The sequence below is a fragment of the Nomascus leucogenys genome, chromosome 16 (assembly GCF_006542625.1).
Source record: "Nomascus leucogenys isolate Asia chromosome 16, Asia_NLE_v1, whole genome shotgun sequence".
Lineage (NCBI taxonomy): Eukaryota > Metazoa > Chordata > Mammalia > Primates > Hylobatidae > Nomascus > Nomascus leucogenys.
This window is the reverse complement of record NC_044396.1, coordinates 1,752,305-1,779,383: the sequence shown is the minus strand read 5'-3', so window position 1 is coordinate 1,779,383 and position 27,079 is coordinate 1,752,305. Positions and strand designations below refer to the sequence as shown.

The following is a 27,079-nucleotide window of genomic DNA, read 5'->3' as shown; positions in this document are numbered from 1 at the left end:
TAGCCAACTTCATTTTAAGCTAAGCTTTAATTTTCATTTAGGCTCTATCTTTAAATGCTTACATTTAAATTTTCTAAAGCAAAAATCTCATGTTCAGTGAAGGAGCAATCAAACATATTGTGAACAAAATAAAATCATTAAGATGTTCTAGTCCCGGCAAAGGCAGTATGAATAAATGCAGTTTTTCACATACATAGACAAACTACACTTTTAAACAATAAAACATGACTTACATCATGACATGAATAGAGATGCTGAAAATGTTAGAATGCAAAGTACCCTCAAGGTCAACAGGATTTTCTTTTATATTCATGTTACATGCGCTCCTTTATTAAGGTTTCAAAAACAATACTTATGAAAAGCAGTCACTATGCAATGAGAGAAGCCATTTTAAGACTTGTAAATCAACTATTTTACTAAAAACAAAAGTATATAGTAAACAGTAACTTGAATTAGAAGTGGTTGGGGAAGAAGCCAACACCATTGCTTGTAGCTAAAACTGGACAAAGTAAATACATTTTTTTAAATCTCTAGGAATTTTGAAAAAGCAGCAAGTCAACTTTTTCAGTTAAAAAGCAACTACATTTATGTTTGAGCAGAGACTATCTGTGCCAAGTTTAGCCCACTGTGAATTAAAATGGCTACATTTGTAAGCAGGTTTAAAACTATGCTTAATAATTAAAAGAAAACTACCTACACTTGAATATGTTCCACAATACTACAATATATTATAATATGATATTTCTGACTCTACGCTGCTCTAAAACATTTTCCCAACTTCTTCTTCCTAATTCTAAATAGGAAAATGGGTCTTTTTCTGTGGAAGTTGATAGAAAAGTCTGCCAAAATCCCCTTTGACTATTCTAGTCATAAATTTTGCTGTTGCTGTTTTTAGGTGGGGGTGGGAAGTGGAGCCTTTTTTAAAGGTGCTTCATAATGTGTATGAATGTGTATTCAGATGTATTACAATTTAAATAGATTTTTAACAGCAAATTTTGATGCTCATATCTAATTATTTTTTTCCATTTTAAATAATTCACAAGCGACCAACACTTGCTTTCTTGGCCTGACTACTCTAAGCCTATTTAATCTTTAAAGATCAAACTCCAGGAGTCCATAGTTCAGAGAAACACATGCTTTACGAAAGCTGGGATGTGGTTGCTTAATACAGAGAAGAATAAAGCACTGAAGTCATCCCACAGTGGAGACGGGAAATAAATTATTTTTATTCATGGAGTACAATGCCTAGAACTTTATAGTCATTAACTACAGTCACCAGATCAGGACTGAAAGGTAAATATGATTACTTTCATTTTACAAAGAAACTGTAAAAACTGGGATTTCTCAGTTTCTGAGATAACTTGCCTGGGGTCTCAATGATAGTGGCAAAGCAAGGATTCAAACTTATGATTTCATTTTCCAAATTCCATTCTCTTTTCACCCTACCTTCATCCACCCCATTATGTAGTTGCAGCATTTATCAAAGAGCTGGCTGGACCAGTCTTTTCCAACTGCTTGCAGGGCATGTTCAAAGACTGTACTTTTTTGGGGCACACCTGAATGAATTTAAAAACCCACATCTAAACTGAACCATGTCCAGAGTACTCCAAAGCATTCACTATTACACCGATGGGTACCTTGGGGTGCCAGTGCTGTCCCATCACCCTGAAGCTGCATCAGTCCCAGACTCCCAATAGCAGCCACTGCTATTGAAGTAGGTTTCCCGAACTCTGCCAGCAATGGGCAGTTCTGGGCACTGGCCTAGAGATTAAGCCTCTTGCTTCTTAAGAGCAATCATTGCCTTGCTCCAACACTGCCATGAATAACCTGCTGGGTTAGATTCTCTTTCACACTCTGTTGGACGACACGAATACACATCAACAGCAAAAAATTTACACAAACTTTCAAAATTTAACAGAATTTGCCATTTATCAAGGCATGGAAGGGTGAGAACCACTGGCCTAGGCACACCAGTGGACACAGCCAACAAACTCAGTACACGTTAATGGTGACCACTACCTGCACCTGTCAATTCACCAGTCCTAAAAGCCATCCAAGACCCTCCATCAGCTTGCTCTAACAAAGATTCTTCACCCAGACTGTTACATGACAATGCCCCTTGCCTGAGCAATATGCATACCTATTCTCTAAGAGTGGGTAACACTGGCCAGTTATATTGTCAAGCAATAAATGCTTTGCAAATAAAATATGCATCTTAGTTGTTAATTTCCCTCCTTCCTTCCTTCCTTCCAGTATTTCTTCTACTTCAGGTTAACCCTCTCCTCTTTTGGTGTCTGTTGCTATTACTACCCTAGTCCAGGTCTTCATGCTTTTCACTCTTCAATAGCCTTTGAACTACCCAGTCTTTCTCATCTATACAATTTACACTACCTACTGCTACCTACCTGATAAAACTTTGCTCAGAACTCTTTCAATAGCTCTATATAGTGAATTCAATCAAATTTTAACCCCTATGCCTAACTTTTAAGGCCAAATTTATATCCTCCTTATTTATTTATCCAAGCTAATTTCCTACTTCAGATGGACACCAAAGAGTCAAGTCATATCATTAAACAATCACAAAATGGCCCATATATCAACCCTCATGCTTCCTAACATGGCATCTATTGGCTTGACCTTCTGATGGTGTCAATGCACTGTCTTCCCACACTTCAAAACTTTCAACAGTTCTCCCACTGCTTGCATAATTAAGTTCCAACTCTTTAACATGACTTCCAAACTTCTCTATATAATCTGCCCCTAAACTACCTTTGCTACTTTATTCTTCCTGCAACCAACATGCATCCTATTCTCTGATGACACTGAGCTCTGTGCCCTTCCTAGCAGAGATCACCCTGGACTTCCCTGTATCTTTCTGTGTCATGTGCTCACCCTGGATCTGTATCTTTATTAGCTCTACCTACTAACATCCTTCCTGTCTTTCAAAGTTCTGCTCCTACTTCTTTAAGACCTTCCCTGGTCTTCCCTCTGAGAATTCCATCTCTCTAGTCTATGTACAACGTTCTTGATACTGCGTATCACTCGACTCTCTGTCTTGCATTTTAGTTATACTGGTCCACGTTTCTTATCTTGCCTATTAGAGCATGAAACTCTAAGGGAAGGGGGTTGTAGCCTTATCCTTACATCAATCCTAGTAACTCACAGCACAGAGCCTTCCCTGAAATGATCCTTGGCAAAAGGCATCAAATACTCTACCTGATAGTTGTGGTGAGAAATGAAATATAAACAAAATGACCAAACTTCAATTATCAAAAAGTAGAGACTGAAAAAATGGAGACTGATAACAGCTCTTAGTAATATTCATTTTGCTCTGGTCAGATTCTCTCTCCCTGGCTGGGCGCAGTGGCTTGTGCCTGTGATCTCAGCACTTTGGGAGGCCGAGGTGGCAGATCACCTGAGGTCAGGAGTTTGAGACCAGCCTGACCAACACGGTGAAACCCTATCTCTACAAAAATACAAAAACCAGCCAGGTGCGGTGGTGCACGCCTGTAATCCCAGCTACTTGGGAAGCTGAGGCAGGAAAATCTCTTGAACCTGGGAGGTGGAGGTTGCAGTGTGCTGAGATTGTGCCACTGCACTCCAGCCTGGGTGACAGCATGAGATTCCGTCTCAAAAAAAAAAAAGAAGAATCTCTCCCTATGACCATTTTCTCAGTCACCCTAGACATGTTCCATTCATTTCTGCTTCCATGATCTCTGCTCACACTGCCCCCCCACCCCCATACTGGCTTTTCCCTTTCTTCAACTTCCACAACACGCTTTTTCTGAATTGATATAAACACATTCACACAGGTACCACAATGTGTGTCATCTCAAAAGCAGAACTGAGCTGGTTTTTCTTTTTGTCTTTTTGTCTACTGAAGCAACACACTACAACAGCTAAACAGATTTTACACCAAATCTGAAGGGCCTTTTTTTTGTGTGTGACAAAACACACATAACAAAAATTTGCCGTGACTGTTTAAATGGACAGTTCAGTTACTGTGAAGCACATTCACACTGTTGTGCAACCAATCTCCAGGACTATTTTCACCTTGTAAAACCAAAATTCTATACCAATTAAACAACTCTCATTCCCCCCGCACCCCCTGGCTCCCTACTCCTGGCAATCACTCTTCTATATTATTTCTATGAATTTGACTACTCTAGGTACTTCATAAGAGTAGAATCCTACACTACAGTCTGTGTCAATTAATGATGGGGATACCTTCCAAGAAATGCACCATTAGGTGATTTCATCATTTTGCGAACATTGTAGAGCATATTTACACAAACCTAGATGGTGGAGCCTGCTACACACCGAGGCTATAGGGTATAGCCTATCGCTTCCAGGCCACAAACCTGTACAGCATGCCATTGTACCGAATTCTGTGGGCAACTGCAACACAGTGGCAAGCGTTTGTGTCTCTAAATATATATGAACAAAGAAAAGACACAGTAAAAATACTGTCTGAAACATTTTTTTAAAGGTATAGAAGATTTTTTAAAAATTACATACCTGCATAGGGCTCTTGCAATGAATGGAGCTTGCAGGACTGGGAGATGCTGGGTGAGTCAGTGAGTGAGTGAGTGAGTGGTGAGTGAACAGGGATACCTATGACATTACTGTGAACTTTTATGCAACTCGCAGCATGGCAGGTTTGTTTATACCAGCATCATCACAAACATGTGAGTAATGCACTGGGCTAAGACATACTGATGGCTACGATGGCACTAGATGATAGGAATTTTAAGTACCTTTATAATCTTATGGGGCCACCGTCGTATATATGATCTATCACTGACTGAAACATCATTGTGTAACACATGGGTATATCTGTCCTTCTGTGACTGGCTTATTTCACTTAGCCAGTCCACCTATATTGTACCATGTATCAGAATTTCCTTCTTTTTTAAAGGTAATTAATGTTTAATTATATGTATGTATTAGTCCATTTTCACTCTACTATAAAGAAGTATCTTAATTTATAAAGAAGAGAGGTTTAATTGAATCACAGTTCCTCATGGGGAGGCCTCAGGGAACTTATAATCATGGTGGAAGGTGAAGGTGAAGGGGAAGCAAGGCACATCTTACATGGTGGCAGGAGAGAGAGACAGAGACAGAGACAGAGAGAGAGGGAGAGAGAAAGAGGGAGAGAAAAAACGGAGGAAATGCCACAAAATCACCAGATCTCTTAAGAACTCACTCACTATGACAAGAACTACAAGGCAGAAATCCACCCCCATGATCCAATCACCTCCCACCAGGCCCCTCCTCCGACATGTGGGGATTACAATTTGAGATGAGATTTGGGTGGGACACAGTGCAAAACCAAATCAATGTATATACCACATTCTGCTTATCCATTCAATCACTGATGGACACCTGGGTTGCTTCTACCTTTGGACTATTGTAAATAATGGTGCTATGAACACAGGTGTCCACTCTGGAGGGGCCATGTGAAGAGGGGAGAGGACTAGGGCATCACAATGGAAAAGAAAGTCATCTTCCAAAATAGCCAAAAATAAGAGACAATAGGTGTCCCACAAATATATATACTGACGGAGACTAGTTTATATTTATAAAGATGCCATGGAGCAGGAGCGCTCACAAAACAAATTGAGTGCTAAAATAAACTCATTAATGTTTTTGAATACCTGGTATGGACTGATTATTGACAACTCTAAGTGTCTGTACACACAATTTAGCCTACCCAGCACTGCTGAGGAGTGTGTGTGTGTGTGTGTGTGTATGGTGTGCCACACTGCCTCCCAAACATCAAGAAGAACAAGAATGTAAGAGGTAACTCCTGCCAACACGTCTCTCCCAAGGTCCCTTGTCTGGTCAGAGAAAGTTTGAGAGGAAAGAGTCTCACAAAGGAAAGAATTTGGACTCAACTTTCCAAGAGAGACCTTTCTGAATAGGCAACAGAGGACAGTGGTTAAGGTCAAAAATTCAGAAGGCAAACTGCTGAGACTCGAATAGTGATTCTATACATAATAGCTGTGGGACTTTAGGCAAGTTACCCAGCCTCTGTGTAACTTGTGTAACTCTACCATCTATAACACTGAAAACAGTCAAAACCCCTTCACAGTGTTGCTCTCAGGTTGCTCTCAAGTAAGTCAATATTAACAAAGGTATTTAGAACAATGCCTAGCCCATGGTAAACACCATACAAGTTTTTGTAAAAGAAATGAGGCAGGGGAGGGGGAAGGGACAGCATTAGGAGATGTACCTAATGCTAAATGACGAGTTAATGGGTGCAGCAAAACAACATGGCACATGGATACATATGTAACAAACCTGCACATTGTGCACATGTACCCTAAAACCTAAAGTATAATAATTAAAAAAAAAAAAAATGAGGCTAAAGCTGATCACATAACTGGAATAAAACACTCCTCACCAAATGCAAAAGAACTGAAGTCTTAACAGTCTCTCAGACGACAGCACAATCAAATTAGAACTCAAGATTAAGAAATTCACTCAAAACCACAAAACTACATGGAAATTCAACAACCTGCTTCTGAATGACTCTTGGTAAATAATGAAATTAAGGCAGAAATCAACTTCTTGAAACTAATGAGAACACAGAGACAACATAGCAGAATCTCTGGGATGCAGCTACAGCAGTGTTGAGGGAAATTCATAGCACTAAATGCCCACATCAAAAAACTAGAAAGATCTCAAATTAATAGCCTACCATCACAACTAAAAGAACTAGAGAACCACGAGCAAAAATATCCGAAAGCTAGCAGAAGACAAGAAATAACCAAGATCAGAGCTGAATTGAAGGAGATAGAGACACAAAAATACCCTTCAAAAAAAAAAAATCAACCAATCCAGGAGCTGGTTTGTTGAAAAAGTTAATAAAATGGATAGACTGCAAGCTAGACTAATAAAGAAGAAAATTTAGAGAAGAATCAAATAAGCACAATCAGAAATAATAAGGGGATTATCACAACAGACCCCACAAAATACAAACAACCATTAGAGAATACTATAAACACTTCTATGCACATGAACTAGAAAAATCTAGAAAAAATGGATAAATTCCTGGACACGTACATCCTCCCAAGACTGAACCAGAAAGAAACTGAATCCCTGAACAGACCAATAATGAATTCTGAAGTTGAGGCAGTAATAAATAGCCTACCAACCAAAAAAGGCTCAGGACCAGAGAGATTCACAGCTGAATTCTATCAGAGGTACAAAGAAGAGCTGGTACCATTTCTACTGAAACTATTCCAAAAAATTGAAAAGGAGAGACTCCTCCCTAACTCATTCTACAAGGCCAGCATCATCCTGATACCAAAACTTGGCAGAAATACAAAAAAAGAGAAAACTTCAGGCCAGTATCCTTGATGAATAGTGATGCAAAAACCCTCAATAAAATACTGGAAAACTGAATCCAGAAGCACATCAAAAAGCTTATCCACCAGGATCAAGGTGGCTTCAAGGTATGCTTCATCCCCAGGGTGCAAGGTTGGTTCAATATACACAAATCAGTAAATGTGCTTCACTACATAAACTGCACTAAAGACAAAAACCACATGATTATCTCAATACACACAGAAAAGACCTTCAATAAAATTCAACATCCCTTCATGTTAAAAAATCTCAATAAACTAGGTATTGAAGGAACATACCTCAAAATAATAAGAGCCATATATGACAAACTCACAGCCAGTATCATACTGGGAGCATTTCCCTTGAAAACTGGCATAAGACAAGGATGCCCTCTCTCAACACTTCTATTATGCATAATACTGGAAGTTCTGGCCAGGGCAATCAGGCAAGAGAAAGAAAGAAACGGTATTCAAATAGGAAGAGAGGAAGTCAAATTGTCTTTGAAGATGGCATGATCCAGCATCTAGAAAACCCCATCGTCTCAGCCCGAAAGCTTCTTAAACTGATAAGCAACCTCAGCAAAGTCTCAGGATACAAAATCAATGTGCAAAAATCACTAGCATTCCTATACACCAAAGACAGGCAAGCAGAAAGCCAAATCATGAATGAACTCCCATTCACAATTGCTACAAAGAGAATAAAATACCTAGGAATACAGCTAACAAGGGAAGTGAAGGACCCCTTCAAGAAGAACTACAAACCACCGCTCAATGAAATCACAGAGGACACAAACAAATGGAAAAACATCCCATGCTCATGGATAGGAAAATTCAGTATTATGAAAATGGCCATACTGCCCAAAGTAATTTATAGATTCAATGCTATTCCCATTAAACTACCACTGGCATTCTTCACAGAATTAGAAAAAAAAAACTGTTTTAAAATTCATATGGAACCAAAAAAGAGCCCAAATAGCTAAGACAATCCTAAGCAAAAAGAACAAAGCTGGAGGCATCACACTACCTGACTTCAAACTATACTACAAGGCTACAGTAACCAAAACAGCATGGTACCGGTATAAAAACAGACACATAGACCAATGGAACGGAATAGAGAACTCAGTAATATAATTGTTGCACACCTACAACCATCTGATCTTCAACAAACCTGACAAAAAAGATTCCCCGTTTAATAAATGGTGCTGGGAGAACTGGCTAGCCATATGCAAAAAACTGAAAGTGGACCCCTTCCTTACACCTTATACAAAAATTAACTCAGGATGGATCAAAGACTTAAATGTAAAACCCCAAACTATAAAAACCCTAGAAGAATATCTAGGCAATACCATTCAGGACATAAGCATGGGCAAAGATTTCATGATGAAAACGCCAAAAGCAATTGCAACAAAAGCAAAAATTGACAAATGGGATCTAATTAAACTAAAAAGCTTCTGCACAGAAAAAGAAGCATCATCAGAGTAAACAGACAACTTACAGAATGGGAGAAACATTTTGTAATCTAACTTTCTGACAGTGGTCTGATATCCAGAGTCTACAAGGAACTTAAACAAATTTATAAGAAAAAAACAAACAACCCCACTAAAAAGTGGACATAGGACATGTACAAGCACTTCTCAAAAGAAGATATACATGCAGCCAACAAACGTATGAAAAAAAGCTCAACATCACTGATCCTTAGAGAAATGCAAATCAAAACCACAAGGAGACAGATACCATCTCACACCAGTCAGAATGGCTATTATTAAAAAGTCAAAAACAGCAAATGCTAGCGAGGTTGCAGAGAAAAAGATATGCTTTTACACTACTGGTGGGAGTGTAAATTAGTTCAACCATTGTGGAAGACAGTGTAGCGACTTCCCAAAGACCTAGAGTCAGAAATACCATTTGACCCAGCAATCCCACTATTGGGTATACACCCAAAGGAATATAAATCACTCTATTATAAAGATACATGTATGCATATGTTCACTGCAGCACTATTCACAATAGCAAAGACATGGAATCAACATGACAGACTGGATAAAGAAAATATATGGTACATATAAACCATGGAATACTATGCAGCCATAAAAAGGAACTAGATCATATCCTTTGCAAGGACATGAAGTTATTATCCTCAGCAAACTAACACAGGAACAGAAAAACAAACACCGCATGTTTTTACTTGTAAGTGGGAGTTGAATGATAACAACACATGGACACATGGTGGGGAACAACACACACTGGGGCCTGTTGGGGGTAGCGGGGAGCATCAGGAAAAATAGCTAACGAATGCTGAGCTTAATACGTAGGTGATGGGATGATCTGTGTGGCAAACTACCATGGCAGATGTTTACCTATGTAACAAAACTGTACATCCTGCACATGTACCCCTGAACTTAAAAAGTTGAAGAAAAAAAAAAAAAGAAACAAATAGGCTGGGCATGGTGGCTCAATGCCTGTAATCCCAGCACTTTGGGAGGCCAAGGTGGGAGGACTGCTTGAGGTCAGGAGTTCAAGACCTGATATAGTGAGACCCTATCTCTAGAAAAACTTTGAAAATTAGCCAGGTGTGGTAGCACATGCTAGCACATGCCTGCAGTCACAGCTACTTGGGAGGTGGGAGGATCGCTTAAGCCCAGGAGTTTGAGGTTACAATAAGCTACGATCGTGCCACAGCACTCCAGCCCGGGTGCCAGAGCAAGACCCTGTCTCAAAACAAATTAAGTAAATAAAAATAAATCAGTAGTTAAAATTCTGTGAAACTCGCCAACACTACAAGGGCACAGTCAATGAAGTCTTGCTGCCTCAACCCATTTATAAATGTGTTAGTTCCTCAATATACACATACATAGCCACACAGTTTAACTGTCCATAACTAAAGTTGGTAAAACTGTCTTGCAATGATGCATGCCTGAGGGAAAAAAGTAACTTAATTGCTTTGTTAATCAGCAATGAATTTTGTTTTAACAAAGATAACAAATATTACTCATGAATGCTCTTATTTAGTACTTAAAATATTACTGGCTTGTTTATACTCTTTTAATGAGTGAATTCTAAATTTTAGTGTAACAAAATATAAGGGATAAGCTACATAATCTTCCATAATATTGGAAGATACAAAAGGAACAAAAGAAAGACCTTAGGATGAATTTTCCAATGCTCAAATGCATTCCATTTAATAATACATGTTCAATACCATGTTGTCTACTCAATGTAGTTTGTGCAAATGCCACATTCCATACAAAAACTTTTTCAATACACATCGCTTTTTATCTAAGACAACTTCTGAATATAACTAATTAAAAAGCTCTGAGGATTCTTTTCTCCTAAAAACAAACTTTTTAAACTTTTAAAAAATGCTGCTAGGATTTGATGTATTTTTTAAATTTGTTATCCGTACTACAGAACTCGATAATATACCTAATACTTCCATGAGCTGATATTACATGCATAAGTAATTATTCAGCCAACCAACCACTTCTAAATTATTTATCTGTTTTGACAAATGAATGACATTAAAGTCCTCATAGTTTTAAAATTCAAAATATCTGGATTATTTAAATTAACCACAATAAGCAATCACTTTCAGGATCTTGAAAATTAAAGTAACAGGAAGCAAAATAAAACGATAAACCCTAAGGCAGTCCTTTGAGGCCTGTAGAAAATCAAAGCTTCCCTTACTAAGTGGCTTTAATAAGTCAACTTTGAAGTGTTCAGAAAATTCAAAAGAATTCTATAAATTATTACTCTCAAAATTTAAAACATAAAAATATTGCCTTTTGTTCCCTCTAACGTTTATACCAATGCAAATTCAATTACTTTTATGTTAAAACACTTTTGGTTTAATACTGCATTAAATACTTCAGCTTCCTTCTCTGGTTCTACATCTACAAACACATTTTTCATTTGGTTATCCCAATACTAAGCTAACATACTTGCCACAGATTGTCACATGCTGAATTAATGCCAAGCAGAGACATTCTAGAATGCACTAGATACTGCAGGAGTGCCAGAATACACATTATATTACTACATTATTACTTTTTTTTTTTTTTTAAAGGACTTCTCCCTAGCCCAAACTTACACACTTTTCTTCTTTTGCAATTACACACACACACACACATACATCCCTACATGGCTAGAAAATCTCTCCTGGAATTTTTTTTTACCCAAGCTGCAAAATTTACGTTAAGGGTAGATTCCAAATATGGTGTTTAACACATACAAAATATAAATGATACCACTAGATAGAGTACGTGAAGATAGTATTTCAGAAATAATAGCCTATAAGCCATTAACCATTAACTTATATTCTATTTCACTACAGGCACTAAACAGGAAAGATAAATATTTAGTATCCTCCTATGGTCAATAAATTTGAATTATTTCAACAGTCACTGTAAATACATTAGCAAGTGCCTAAAGTTGTAACTCCATAGGTTAGTAAAAAGTTTCAAGGGACAAAGTCAACAGTAGAACTGAAGTTTATTCAAAGCCTTGGATCAAATATCCATTTAAAAATTTGCATTCTAATAAATGAAATCAGTGTAAAATTTCTACTTATGCCTTTTCAGGTTCTTAAGTTCCATTCTGTCATATATAATATCCTTCCTAGAAGGTCACAAAAAAACTAAAATAATAGATGAACCTTTCCACACCAGTACCATTTCAAGGTTGATCCAAAAAAATCAAATAATCAGTGATTATTTACAGCACTTTAAAATGGGTGACCAACTTGAAATTCTAAGAACAAAAGATCCCTACTTTCTCTTTCGTTAAGGATCTAGTATCACTTGAAGCTTTCATTCTAATGCAGGGTTAAGAAAAAGTGAAGGCTGGACACAGTGGCTCATGCCTATAATCCCAGCACTTTGGGAGGGATGCCGTGGCGGACAGATCACTTGAGGTCAGAGTTCGAGACCAGCCTGGCCAACATGGTGAAACCCCATTTCTACTAAAAATACAAAGATTAGCCAGGCGTGGTGGTGGGTGCCTGTAATCCCAGCTCAGGAGGCTGAGGCAGGAGAATCGCTTGAACCCGGGAGGCAGAGGTTGCAGTGAGCCAAGATCGCGCCACTGCACCGTAGCCTGGGTGATGAAGCAAGATTCCATCTCAAAAAAAAAAAAAAAGTGAAAGAGAAGACAATTGAACATGAGTTCCATGGGAAAATCTAATCTTTCTAGAAAAATGTGTTTCAAAAATCCATTTTAGGTTGACTGTTTAGAACCTGGGACACTCATGTGAACAATGTCATAAATGATTATAAGGTTACCCCAGACCAACAACAAAAGCCTTTTTAATCTATATATTCTATGACCAGCAACAAAGGCCTTTTTAATCTATGTATTCTATGACCAGCAACAAAAGCCTTTTAAACCCATATATTCTAACTGTATAGCCCTACAGTATACTTACAGTTCTACAAGGACTAACTGGCATGAGTACAAACATTTCAGTGAGAAAACTCAGAATTCCAATTGGGGGCATCAGGAATCCACCGACTCTCTACCTTGCTGCAGTGAGGCAGTGCCTCCCACTGCATGAGGTGGAGAGGTGGGGAAGGTTTGAGAATGGCTGAAGACCAGATGGGGACTGGAAGTTTGAGGGTAGATACTAAGCTTGACAGAAGACAGACATGGGTAAGGAACAGTGAGTGCGGGGCAGCGGCCCACAGAGCTGTAACAGCAAGCAGTTCTCAGCCCAAGCCAGCCTTCTGCCTCTTTAAATTCACCTCATTTGCTACCTCTGCCCACCTCATCTGCTCCTCCTCCGGTCCGCTACAAAACAGAACATAGCCTCTCTTATGTCTCCATTAATAACAAACCCTCTAGATCTCTAAGGATTTTAGCTGCAAACAGCAGCAGTATTAAATGGGCCCTCTTATGCATTGATTAATGGTGAGCTGTTTCTGGAGGAAAATGACTCTATTCTGTGAAGTGGATGAAAGATAGATGGCTTCTCTGGACTAGGGCAGGGATAAAAGCAGGACTCGGGGGAGGAAAGTTCCATGAGCAGGAGAGAGAGTGCTCCAGCTACAGTAAATGTCTCACGACATCAGTCAGGATTATGTAAATCAAGGCCTGCTTATTAACAAAACTTCAAGCACTCAAAAGACAAAAGAGTTCTAAACTGTATTTTTTAAAAATAATAAACACTTAAGTGTCTCAAGAAGACAATTTATTTAATGTAAAATGTGTCTCAAGTGGAGTTCATGTTAACATACTCTCTTCAAGTATTGACGCCCAAACTGCAGTTCTGTAGTAAATTACAATGGCCAAGATCATCTAAGAGTAATTTAATGTCCAAGTTCCTCAATCACGCCTGGAAACATTTAAGCCTGTCATGCCATGTATGTTAATAATTAGGAATGAGGGCCTGTATATTAACCACATCTGAAAAGTTAAATTATCCTTCATACAACTCCAAAGGATCACAAATAATGCAATATGGTTACTCCCCAGGGGTAAACAGGCAATGTGTGACATATGGGACTCTAGGGGTAAACAGTCATGCCAAAGACCTTCACAGGCAGTTTTCTCAAATAATTTGTAAACATATCATGCATGATTCATAAAGTTTTTCTCTGCTCAGAGTTGTCTTCAAATTTAGAAATGTACTTTTTCAGCCAGATAAAAGTTCAAAGCATTTTCAAAGACATGAAATTTTTTCCCACAGGATTAACAGCACATCCACTCAACAACTGACCCAATATGTAATATCTTCTCTCTTTACAAGGGGTCTGAGGGATTACAAAAACAACAGCAGCAGTTGGTAATGAAACCTTGACTTTTAGAAATACATATAATGCTTGGACCCATTCCAAGTACCTTGTAAAATCCTATTAAAATGATGAATCACTCATAATTTAGATTTGTTTTAGCCATAAAATCCTAAATGCTGCACAAGCACTAAATACTTCTCATCAACTTATTTTGCCTAGTATTTTTCTGCTACTGTTGCTCTGCAAATCACAGATTTCTTTTAATCGGACATGATCTGAAAGAGCATCTAGTCCAACACCCTCAAAACTGTTTAAGTAATTTAGGCAAAATGATGCCAAGTGATTTGCCTAAAATCAAACAATGCCCAAGGATAGAGGAAAACATGATTTAAGTTCAGGCGGTCAGCTAGCAGAAGCCGAGCTGAGGCTAGAAGGCAGCTAGAGACAGGGTCCCATGTCCAACAATCTTGCCAGCACACCAAACAGGAACTCCCACCCCAGCCCCAATACTTGCCTCCAAATACAATGAATGGCTGTGATTGTTGTAGTCTCAAGAAATGACCTTTCCAGGCCTTGTCAGGGAGCTACCTTTACTAAGTGGAATTAGAACCTATAGTATTGTATATAAAATATCCTAATCAAGAAATAATCAACTTGCTTGTGTTCACAAACAGGACTTGAATTTCTCAGGATGTTTTGAAGTGTATAGAAATCTACAGACAAAATCATAAGCATTAATAAGCAAAATCTAAGCATTTAATAAGAAAATGTTTTATCAAGAGTAGAATAATTTCACGTGTATATCCTTCTTTGAAGCCACAAAGACGGTGCTCTTCTAGCCCTCGCCCTGGCCAAGCCACTGAACCTGCTATCCTGACCTATGCAATGGCTTTTAATAACTGTTTACAGCCACTGGGTGTAAATACCAAACTGCTTGCTAAACATTTATTACTTCTCCTTTTCACAACATCCCTATTGACAGAGATAAGCAAAGGGATTCAGATTAAGGCCTGTAGCTGCACTGAGCTCAGTAATTTTTTTAAATAGCTGAAGCTTAAACTTTTGATTATTATTGAAATGACTATCAATCTGAACTTGAGTTGCCTGCCTTTTTCCTTTAAAAAGATAAATGCTGTCATAAGAAACTATTTTACAAAACAAAGAACATCATTTATCACACATATCCAAAAGTGGAGTGGATGCTCAATGAGGCAGCTTCTGAGTCTACATTATTCTCCAATGCATTGCTGGTTCTCAGCCTAGTGCCTACCTCATATTACCGAAAATACCTGTGGAAGGGAGGCAGGGAGGAAGGAGTAGAAGTTAGAGAACCAAGATGTAGCTAACAAGTACTCAAGCTGTCAGGGTGCAGAGAAACCTAACTTGTGAACGACAGAATTACTGCTTAATGTAATTTCCATATGCATCTGTTCCCTGTATTCCCGAATCTTTTATCATGAGGAAATTTCATCAGTTCAGTTTGCTGACAGGCTAATGGACAGGTTAATCATGACTTTTCAACTATAAAGGCATCATTTTAATAACTGACAATATCATCAATGTAAAATATAATGGCACATTCACAGTGAATTGGCCTAAAACAGTTTTCTTTAATGAGAACAAAATTCAACCTCTTCTCTTTTAATCATCTTCATTCTATGGATTAAGGAACAAACTACGATAGTGGGATTTACTTCTTAAATTTATGCACATTGAATTTACACACATGTACTTTTATCTTACTAGCTTGGGCAACATGGTGAAACCCTGTCTTCACTAAAAATACAAAAAAATTGGCCGGGCACGGTGGCTCACACCTGTAATCCTAGCACTTTGGGAGGCTGAGGCGGGCAGATCACCTGAGATCAGGAGTTCAAGACCAGCCGGGCCAACATGGTAAAACCCTGTCTCTACTAAAATTACAAAAATTAGCTGGGCATGGTGGCGGGTGCCTGTAATTCCAGCTACTCGAGAAACTGAGGCAGGAGACTCACTTGAACCCAGGAGGCAGAGGTTGCAGTGAGCCGAGATCATGCCATTGCACTCTAGCCTGGGCGACAGAGCAAGACTCTGTCTTAAAAAAAAAAAAAAAAAAAAAAAAAAAAATGAGCTGGGCATGGTGACGTATGTCTGTGGTCCCAGCTACTTGGGAGGCTGAAGTAAGAGGATCACTTGAGCCTGGGAGGTCAAGGCTGCAATGAGCCGTGATTGCACCATTGCACTCCAGCTGGGTGACAAAGCGAGACCTTGTCTTAAAAATTTTTTTTAAATATCCAGAACAAGTGCAGGGTAGATATAACCTAGCCCTGCTACAGCAGAATCAATCAATGCCTCAACTATAATGTCTCTGGTTTCACTTCAAGCAGAAGCCTTATTATACCATAAGATAGCACCTGTTAGAAAAGTAACACAAAACACTCCAAGAACAAGACTTGTACACATGCAGTTACATCTCTAAAACAGATAAATTTACTGGACTTCTGTATTGTTAATTTGCATTGGAGTAAACTTCTTAAGAAGAGAGTGTAGGAAATTTCACTGAAGGAAATGAAAAACAACTGTAATCATTTTAATTATTTTCAATCAGTATTTCTTGTCCATGCTAATTTGCTAAAGCAATAAAAAGGAAAGAGCTGAGTAAAAAATAGTTCGTACACCCCAGGGACTTATAATCCGAAATATTAAGCAAGTACACAATTGGCTATAATACAAAGTGAGGTAGGTGCCCTAAAAAGAATAAAGAAAAGTGTTTTGTGGGTTATAAAGCCTAGCAAAGAATCTAAGAGATTATCCTTGACAAGCTTCCTTTCAACAGGCAGAGATAAGGGAAATGGCATTCCCTGAAGAGCAAACAGCTGAGCAGAAACTTTAAAAAGTACAATAGAGATAAGACACTTACGCTAGAATACAGGTGCCAGTAAGGTAGTAAGGGAAAGACAAGCCAAGATGGGTATATTTGGGCATTATTATGGAAGACCTGGAAAAGCTAAAGAGTTTGTTCTTATTTTAGCAGCTGTGAGGAGAACTACGTAATTTGGGGCTAAACAGTGGTACAAAATTACTGTGTTTAGCAAATTTAATCTCACCTCAGTGTAACAGATGAACTAGATTCAATCAGACAGGGAGGTGTTACAGTAGTCCAGGTAGAAAGCAGTGAGGGTCTGAATAAAGGTGGTGGCTGAAGGGATGAGAAGGGAGGTCATATATACATATAGGGAGGTTGTAGCAGTAGAATGTAAAGCTTTGCAGATGAGCACATGTAAGGTAAAGAGAGAAGAGTCTCAGAATGACTGACATTTTGAGCCTGGGTGAGCGGCAGTGCCAATTAAGAGAAACCAGGAAATTTGGAGAAAGAACTGGTTTGGGTGGAGGGAAGTAAGGAGTTTCACTTTGGTTGTGCTGCACTGAAGGTGGAAGCAAGGAGATACCCAGGGAGAAATGTCAAGCCAGCAGTTAAAGCTTAGAAGAAAGGTCAGGTTAAGGTTATAAATTTGGGAGCTATCTAAATAAGAGAAGGCAAAAGCTTGGATTGCATAAGATCACTAAATTAAAAGGGCATACTGGCATAGAAGAGAGGGAAAAAATAGAAAATGTGGGGGTCATGGCAGTGGGGGATGGGAGGGAAAAGGGGAAGGAAAGTTAGCAATGGACAGAGAAGACTGGCCAGAAACAGGAGAATTAAAGTCAAGGTTATTCAGTTCATTGGAAGTTCACTGGAGCCTGTTACCTGTGAGTATTATATTTGAGGTAAAATGATGAGTAACAGTATAGTCCCTACTATTAAAATGTGATGTCAAGAAAATCAAGCAAAAACAAACTAAAACATATACACATGAAAAATGACATCATTACACCCATAGATACAGAGCTGTCACAATAAAAAAAAATATGAACAACTTTATGCCAATATTTGAAAATTTATATATGGGTAATATTCTACAGAGAGAGACATTATCAAATTTACATATGGGTAATATTCTAAAGAAATATGTTACCAAAATTATCTCAAGTTAAATTTAAAAATCTATGAATTTTTACCTAAGATCCCCTAACAAATAAAAAAGGCAAAACTGTATAATCATGTCAATAGATGCAAACTAGAGAAGAAAAAAACTATTAGCAAACTCCATATAGAAGGAAGCTTCTTCCTTTACCTGATAAAAAGTATTGATAACCCCACTATACATTTTGAGTGGTCTCCAGTCACAGCCAACTATACTTCCCTAGTTTTAACTCCTAAGCTTTCCATAAATCCTAGATTCTGTCTGACACTAAATGAAGATCTTCATGTCATTTTTTCAAATAGGAAAAAACACATTCTAAATATCTCAGATTTTCTTTACTATTCTATTATGTATGTATCATCTGCGAATCTAATTTTCATAAAAAATTTGTTCGGTCTATATCCCATCTTATGGTACTAATTTCCACTAACTTACTCTCTAATATTATATAGATAATTAAGATATTTATCTTAAACTGACTTTTATAAAATTCCTAGAAGCACTCATACTCTGCCCACAATTCCAGCATGATGGAATTTGAGGAATTCATCCAAGGTCCCATTTTAGAACCTCAATTACATCTTCCTCCTCCACTTCCTCCTCAGTATTAAAAGCCTCAAGGAATAAATATTTATTAGTATACTGTTACGTAGCCAGACACTTCATTATTTTTATTTAACAGAACATATAGTATTTATCTTGGGTGTGCATAAGGTATGATTTTGAATAATGGCAAGATAACTTACTATTCCCATACTCTCAAAAAATGTCTAGCATACTGTGGATCTTCTTAGCACAGTATCCATAATTATCTATTATAGCTTATAGATTCTTTTCCTGACTTTAAATTCAAGACTCCTCAGTTAATAATTATAATTCATGTGATTTTTTTCCCCAAATGTACCACTGAAAACTATCTCACATGAGTTCACTCAGTTTTTTGCTCACTCATTATCTGCAGTTAGGTTTTTTTCCTGGGATATTTCACTATCCAAAAGAGCTAAAAATTGACTACATACACCTTCTTTTACACCATTTATTAAAATGTGAAATGAGATTGGTCCCAACTTGGGACCCACATAATACACTTTTTCCTCTAAAGACTGACAGTTCACAACTGATGCTTACTTACTAAATCAATATGATTCCATGAATAAACATTTCTCCTCCATCCTATGGTAACACAAAAGATTTTATTCCTTTCAGATTAGAACCTTGAAAGATTTTATAAAGTTTACATAAATTATTTTCACTGTTTCTCTTCAACATACTCCATAATCCCCTAAATAACTCCAGTACACCAATCATTCAGGTTTTTGGTTTACAAAACCACATTCAATAATTTGTTTTATTCTAAACTCCTGAGTGTTAAATATAGCAAGACAAGCTGACCCATGGTTATCTGTAAGTCCTCTACAAACATTCTTATAATGGGACATCGTCTTAGTCCATTTTGTGTTGCTATAACAAAATACCACAGACTCAGTAATTTATAAAGCAATTTGTTTTTCACAGTTCTGGAAGCAGGGAAGTCCAGTATCAAGATGCTTGGCAACTGATGATGGTCTCTGTGCACTGGCGGCAGGAGGAAGGACAAGAGAGCATGAGAGAGCAAGAGACAGCTAAACTCACTTTTATAACAACCTATTGTTGCAATAACAAACCCACTCCCACAATAATGACATTAATCCAGTCATGAGGGCAGAGCCCTCATGACTTAATCACCTCTTCATGATCCCTCTTAATACTGTCACAATGGCAATTAAATTTCAACATGAGTTTTAGAGAGGGCATTGAAACCATGGTAAACATATATCGACAACCTACCTTTATATGAACATGATTGATATGAAGAGTAACAGATTATACATTTTAGCCAACAACTCCGTAACTCTACCTATTAATTCTCTGAAAACTCTTGAGTGAACACCATTTTATCAACTGATTGTACTTGTTTGCTAATTAAACCCAGGATATTCTATTCTTTAAAGTTTTGTCTGCTTCTAATTCTAAAAGAAAATTTATATAAAGATTCCATCTAAACATATCCCTATTTTTTCATCCCTGAGTATATAATTTACACATGAGTATCAACCAATTTCAATAATTACTAATGAATCTTTATCTAGGTTTCTGGACTTGAGAGCATTTATTTGGGTTCACCTTTTCTTTTTTTCCTTTTTTTTTTTTTTTTAAGATAAGAGTCTTGCTCTGTCACCCAGGCTGAAGTGCAATGGCAAGATCATAGCTCACTGCAAGCTATTACATATAGCTAGGACTATAGGCACACACCACCACCCCCGGCTAATTTTTTTTTTTTTTTTTAAGTAGAGAGAAAGTCTCACTATTTTGTCCAGGCTGTTCTCAAACTCCTGGCTCAAGCCTCAACCTCCCAAAGTGCTAGGACTACAGGTGTGAGCCACCACACCCAGTGTGAGTTCACTTTTAATCTTTACAAGCAACTAACTCTGGTTTTGGCTCAATTTCTAGTTTACATCTTGCATATTACACTAATTGGGCAATTTTTTTTTTTTAAAAAGGAAGCAATCTTCTACAATTATGCTTTTTTTCAATTTTTCAAAAGGTCACAAAGAATTTCTACCCATGCACTCTTACACTTCATACTTTTTCCTGGATACTCAAAACAGTGTTTTAAAATATATACCAGTATTCAATTATGTTTTATACCCTTTTAATTAACTGTTTATTAAGCATCTACTATGTTCCAGGCAAAGTATTAGATGTTTAGAATTGATCCCTCTCTTAATCATTAGGTAAGTGCTATTATTTCGTCTTTTTTAAATGAGGAATTTGAAGCTCAGAGTGCTGAAAAAAATTGCCCAATGTCCAAAAGTTTATATGGGTCAAGAGACAAAATTGGAACGCAGGTCTTTCTGACTCTAAAAATCAGGCTCTTCCATCGTGCACACTGATATAAAGCTAAGTCCCCACAGACCCAAGAAGGTCACAGGCATATAACAAGATAATTCCAGCACAACATGTAAAGTTCTACCAATTTTCCTAATGCCATTTTGTGTTAGAAAACTTTTCTGAAATTACTTGTGCAATTTTTTCCTATATACGTTTAAATTAAATTTAGTGCAGTTGAACATTCATTGACTGCCTATTATCTTGAATGTTCTATGAGCTGTGCTAAGTGCTCATAGTAAACACCATGTAGTTAAGAAATACATTTCACACCATGAACCAACACATACAACAACTGCAACAAACAAGTAATTACTGTTACTGCATGTAACATACTGTCATCTTTTCTATTCTCTTCTATTACAGTTTTCTTAATGCTGGTCGTGATCCACTAAATTAATTTTACAACCCACTTACAGGTCACACTCCCCAATTTGCCAAACATTGTCCTAAATAAAACAGGTTGACCAACTGAAATCTTGACTTTGCTTCTGATTCGATCTGGCCATCCTGGCAGCAGGTAACACCCATAAGAGCTTATTTTGCTACGACCTTAGTAGTAGCATAATAGATATAGTGCCTCAAACCACCCTACGCTTTAGTACATTCTCATATTTAATGCTGAATTACTTGTGAGAGCTTCAAATTTTTCCTAATTTGAAAACATTAGGTTGTTAGAGCCAAACTATTAATGCAAACTCAAGTTTTACTTTAAAAACATTTCTTTTTAAAAAAGTAACTACCGCAATCTAGCTTAAAGTCATAGCACAGTGACAGTCTATCACCATTAAAGAAACCTCTTTGGGAAAACTAACCACCTTAAGATATTTGAAGAAACCTAAACCATCCTTAAACATTTGTTTGTTTTTGTTTTTTTGAGACAGGGTCTCCCTCTGTCACCCAGGCCGAAGTGCAGTGGCACAATCGCAGCTCAATGAGGCCTCAACTTCCCAGGCTCAAATGATCTTCCCACCTCAGACTCCCAAAGTGTTGGGATTAAAGGGGGATGCCACCATGCCTGGCCAAACATTATGTTTATAAGCCAACTTTTTCTCCAAAAAAAAGTTTTTATCTGGTAAATCTTTTTTAGCATACTAGATGGAAAGACAGAGGAGACCTTAGAAATCAAAATGATCATATAAACTCATTTCAAAAATGAAAAAAACTAAATGTTTAGAAAGTTAAGTGATTTGGCCAAAGTCATACACAGCTTTAATGGTAAAACTTGAACTAGAACCTTGTTACTTATCTGTCAGTTCAGTCTCTTTCCACTACGTGACACATTGTCCATACCTTCCAAATATCAATACCAATAATAACAATGGCCAACCCTGATAATCTCCCATATCTAAATTCTAAGGTAATTATGGTTTGGCCTATATGATTTAAGTACGCTTGATTATGTAAGCTTGCGCAGTGTCCTAGAATTGTTTGCTGGATATACATTTTAACTCCCCATTAAGACCTTTAGATATGTCTTATAAATACACTGACCCTTATAAATGGTTAAATATGGTAATATAATTTATCCAATAAAACTACTTGAAAATCAGTTCCATTTTTAATCTCCCTAATTGCATGCAATGAATGCCAAAACCTTAGCTCTGGAATCCATCAGAGTTGTTGTAACTATCAAATGAAACCATTTCTCCTTTAAAAAAAGGAACTGCCCTCTTTATTTGCACAATCTACCTTCTCCCAAGGGTATGACCAAGAAGGTTTCAGTTGTAATTCCAAACCCATTACAGAGCATCACCAATAATATGAAAACATATGTCATTCTTATCTTTTCTTATATCATTAGGGCATTGTTTGAACTGTTTTTATAAAAGTGATTTAAATGGTTATTTTTAAAAATCACCATTATGTAACCACGTGATCTTTTAAAATACCAAATCATAAATCTGACTGAACTTTATAACGATTTATTTTGATGTTTTGTTGATGTGGCTTAAGTTATCTCAAAAGAAAAATTCATACTCAACTACAAATCAATGAAAAGTCTGCGTCTTCTCACACAGATTCCCCCGAAGATAGTTCTAAGGTAGAATTCAGGAGTATGCATTCTTCTACTTTAAGGCAGTAGCAAACATTCTCTAGAAAATACATGCTTTGAAAATGTGCTTTCTTAGCACAGAATAACTATTCTACAATCTGAAACTCATACAAAAATGTGAAACATAGGCTTAACCCAATGGGCCAGGGACTAGAGAAACCTGGCCCTTCATCTCTGAAGAAATTTAAGAGTATGTTTCTAATCTCCAAGTCTCTTGACAATGGTATCTACTAGGAAAATACTCATATCTCTTAGATGAACTAATATTAAGTTTAATATTAATGATACTTAAAACAAGCTCTACTTAACGCTAAGGAATTCTATGAAAAATATGTTTGCATAATAACAATCTTGAAAAAATAGCAGAACTCCACTTAAGCAAGACTGGGAAAAGACATTTATTCTTATATGGCATAAACTGAAAAAGCTGATAGTTTATTATTCTCTGAGATGTGAACAGTACCAATATAATGAACTTATTTATGGGAAAAATTAAGATGATCAAAGCCTACTGTAATTAAAGGTGTTTTGGCACAGATGTTGGTCCTCGAATGTTTGCTTTGTCAGCTGTCTAATCCACTTTGACACTGCAGTAATTAGCACATTCTGTATAATATTTTAAACGCAAATTCAACCAAACCAAGCTATTACATATGGCGAAATGAATGCTGATCAAGTTATCAAATGCACTTCTATCTCTATTACTATGTTGACCATATGTGTGGCACATGGCCAGATCAGCCATGCTCAGTATGAAGAACACAGAAGAACATTCAAAACCAGAAGACAGTGCTGACCTAAGTTAATAAAAACACACAAATATCCACCTAAAGGGGAACAGATTCTGACCCTGAAACAAAGGCAACAAAGAGTCCTTCAAGATAGAATGTCTCGCAAACACCTTCTAAGACAGATTTCCACTCTTTACTTTGATATTGAGCCTACATGTGCCAGACATTATTCTAGGCACTGAGGATACAGTGTGATCAATAAAATGAGGAAGGTGAAAACTATCCTCAGGGAACCTGTATTCTCTTAGACAAGCTTGTCCAATCCATGGCCCAGGATGGCTCTGAATGTAGCCCAACACAAACTCATAAACTTTTTTCAAATGTCATGAGATTTTTTTGCTATTTTTTTCTCTTTTTTTTTTTTTTAACAGCTATCGTGTTAGCATAGTTTATGTGTGGCCCAAGACAATTCTTCTTTCAATGTGGGGGAAGCCAAAAGATTGGACAACCCTGCTCTAAGAGATGCAAATAGTTTCCTGTTACCTACACACTCCAAAATACTGCCTGAAGCCCTAGGCTAAGAAAGCTTTTAAAGCCACGTCCAAATTTCAAAACAAAAGTTGTAATTCATTAGTATATCTGTTATGGACATGCTGAACAGCTAAAGACAGAATGGGAACTTAAATTTGCCATCCTCATTCTAGGAAATCATTTTTTCATACTTCTACTTATATATTACATAAAACCTAATCTAATAATATAAAGTTTTATGCTAATCTCTCTCATGATTCTGAATAGGACTAAATGGTTATCTCCAGCAGAAGTAGAGGGATACTACATTTAAATGGAACTATTGTCTACACAAGGGCTACACAAGTATTTTCATACTTCTCAGACTAAACATACAATTATAATAATATTTTTTACCTGCCATCTTAGAATTTAGAAGGACTATGGGGAGATAATTTTATAATCCATGTCTCCCTTATAAAAAGTTGATCACAACCAGGTTCAGTGGTTCATGCCTATAATCCCAACACTGGGAAGCCGAGGCAGGCATATGGCCTGAGTCCAGGAGTTCAAGACCAGCCTGGGCAACATAGTAAGACCCAATGTCTGTAAATGATACAAAAGAAAAGAAAAAAGCAAAAAGAAAAAGAGTTGATTGCTTTTTTTCTTCCCAATAAATATCCCTGCAGCAAAAACAAGTAAAATCACTCCACTAGTCATTCTACAGCAGCATAGGCACATAGCTCTAATAGCTATATTCCTAAGGAACCATGAATTATGACAAATTGTTACAGAAACTACTGAACCAATGATTTTAAAAAAGGACAAGTGGAGAATAAAGGCTAGAAAGTTTCAAATACTACATATTTTAATTCTAAAGGTGTGTTTAATAGTTACATATATCCTTTTTCCTAAAAAGCAAGCAGATCACAAATTCCTGATTAACCCTTTAAAACTACTGAACATCCTGAAAAGCAGAATGCTTTTCCTATTAGTTGACTGCTACCCCGACTGATGACGTAAAAACCACAGCAGAGGAGAAATAACTTCACCTTACAATACTGCCATAATGCTTTGACAGTATGTATACTACCATAATGCTTTACCTCAAAAGGTATTTTCACATTCATTTTGTCATTTAGCTACCAAAATATTTGACGGCATGACTAAAAAGACTAGCTGTTTTTACGTAACAGGGAACATCATTAATCTAGATTAAAGTCATCTTTTCTTGGCCTTCTCCCTGCATTTTGCGTCTCATAGTCTGTTTCCTGTTACAATTATTATATATGGTTATTTTCCCCAATATAGTTCTTTGAGGGTAGCTTCTACAATTTATAAATCTTTGTTTCCTCCACTACCCATACATGAAGATGGCAGTTTAACAAATGCTTGCTCAATGAGTTCCGTCTGCTTCAAACATACTCCTCCCACATTATTTTAGCTATCAAATTCTAATCTTCAAAATTTATTTGAAATGTCCCCCTCTACCAGAGTGCAAAATCAACACACAAAAACCAGTTGCGTCTCTATATGCCAGCAATGAACAATCCAAAAAACATTAAGAAAACAATTCCATTTACCATAGCATCCAAAAGAATAATATACCTAGGAATCAATCTAGCCGAAGATGCAATTTTTTTTTTTTTTTACACTGAAAACTACAAAACACGGCTGGCCAGAGTGCAGTGGTGTTTACAACTAACTGATCACAACCATTTACAGTTTTCTTTGTTTCTTCTCCACTCTCACTGCTTTACTTGACTAGCCTTAAAAAGGGAAAAAGGCCGGGCGCGGTGGCTCACGCCTGTAATCCCAGCACTTTGGGAGGCCGAGGCGGGCAGATCACAAGGTCAGGAGATCGAGACCATCCTGGCTAACACGGTGAAACCCCGTCTCTACTAAAAACACAAAAAATTAAGCGGGCGTTGTGGTGGGCACCTGTAGTCCCAGCTACTCGGGAGGCTGAGGCAGAAGAATGGCGTGAACCCGAGAGGCGGAGCTTGCAGTGAGCCTAGATCGCGCACCACTGCACTCCAGCCTGGGCGACAGAGCGAGACTCCATCTCAAAAAAAAAAAAAAAAAGGGGGGGTGGGGGGGAAGAGGCCGAGCACAGTGGCTCACACCTGTAATGTGAGCACTTTGGGAGGCCAAGGCAAGTGGATCACCGGAAGTCAGGAGTTCAATACCAGCCTGGGCAACATGGTGAAATCCCACCTCCACTAAAAATACAAAAATTAGCTGGGCTTGGTGGTGTCCACCAGTGATCCCAGCTACTCGGGAGGCTGAGGCAGGAGAATCGCTTGAACCTGGGAGGTGGAGGATGCAGTGAGCCGAGATCATGCCATTGCACTCCAGCCTGGGTGACAGAGCGAGACTCAGTCTCAAAAAAAACAAAACAGAACAACAACAACAACAAGAAACCCTACAAAACACTCCTAAAGGAATTAAAGACTTAAATAAATGGGAAATTATCCTCTGTTCATGCATTAGAAGACTTAATACTGTTAAAATGGTAATAATACCCAAAGTGATCTGAAGATTAAATGCAATTCCTATCAAAATTCCAATGGCCTTTTTAATAGAAATGGAGAGCCAAACAATCCTCAAATTCATATGAAAATATAAGAGGCCCTGAGTAGTCAAAACAATATTGAAAAAGAAGAACAAAGTTGAAGGACTCATATTTCTTGCTCTCAAAATCTACTACAAAGCTATCATAATCAAAACAGTGTGGTACCAGCATAAAGATCCATATAAAAATCAGTGGAATTTA

General features: G+C 37.5%; 1 protein-coding gene across 6 annotated transcripts in view; it reads right to left on the bottom strand.

Moving 5' to 3' along the window:
• The window catches only part of NCOA2 (nuclear receptor coactivator 2), a 297,018-nt gene that overhangs the window by 222,519 nt on the left and 47,420 nt on the right, over nt 1–27,079 (bottom strand). The gene's annotated exons all lie outside the window — the stretch shown is intronic.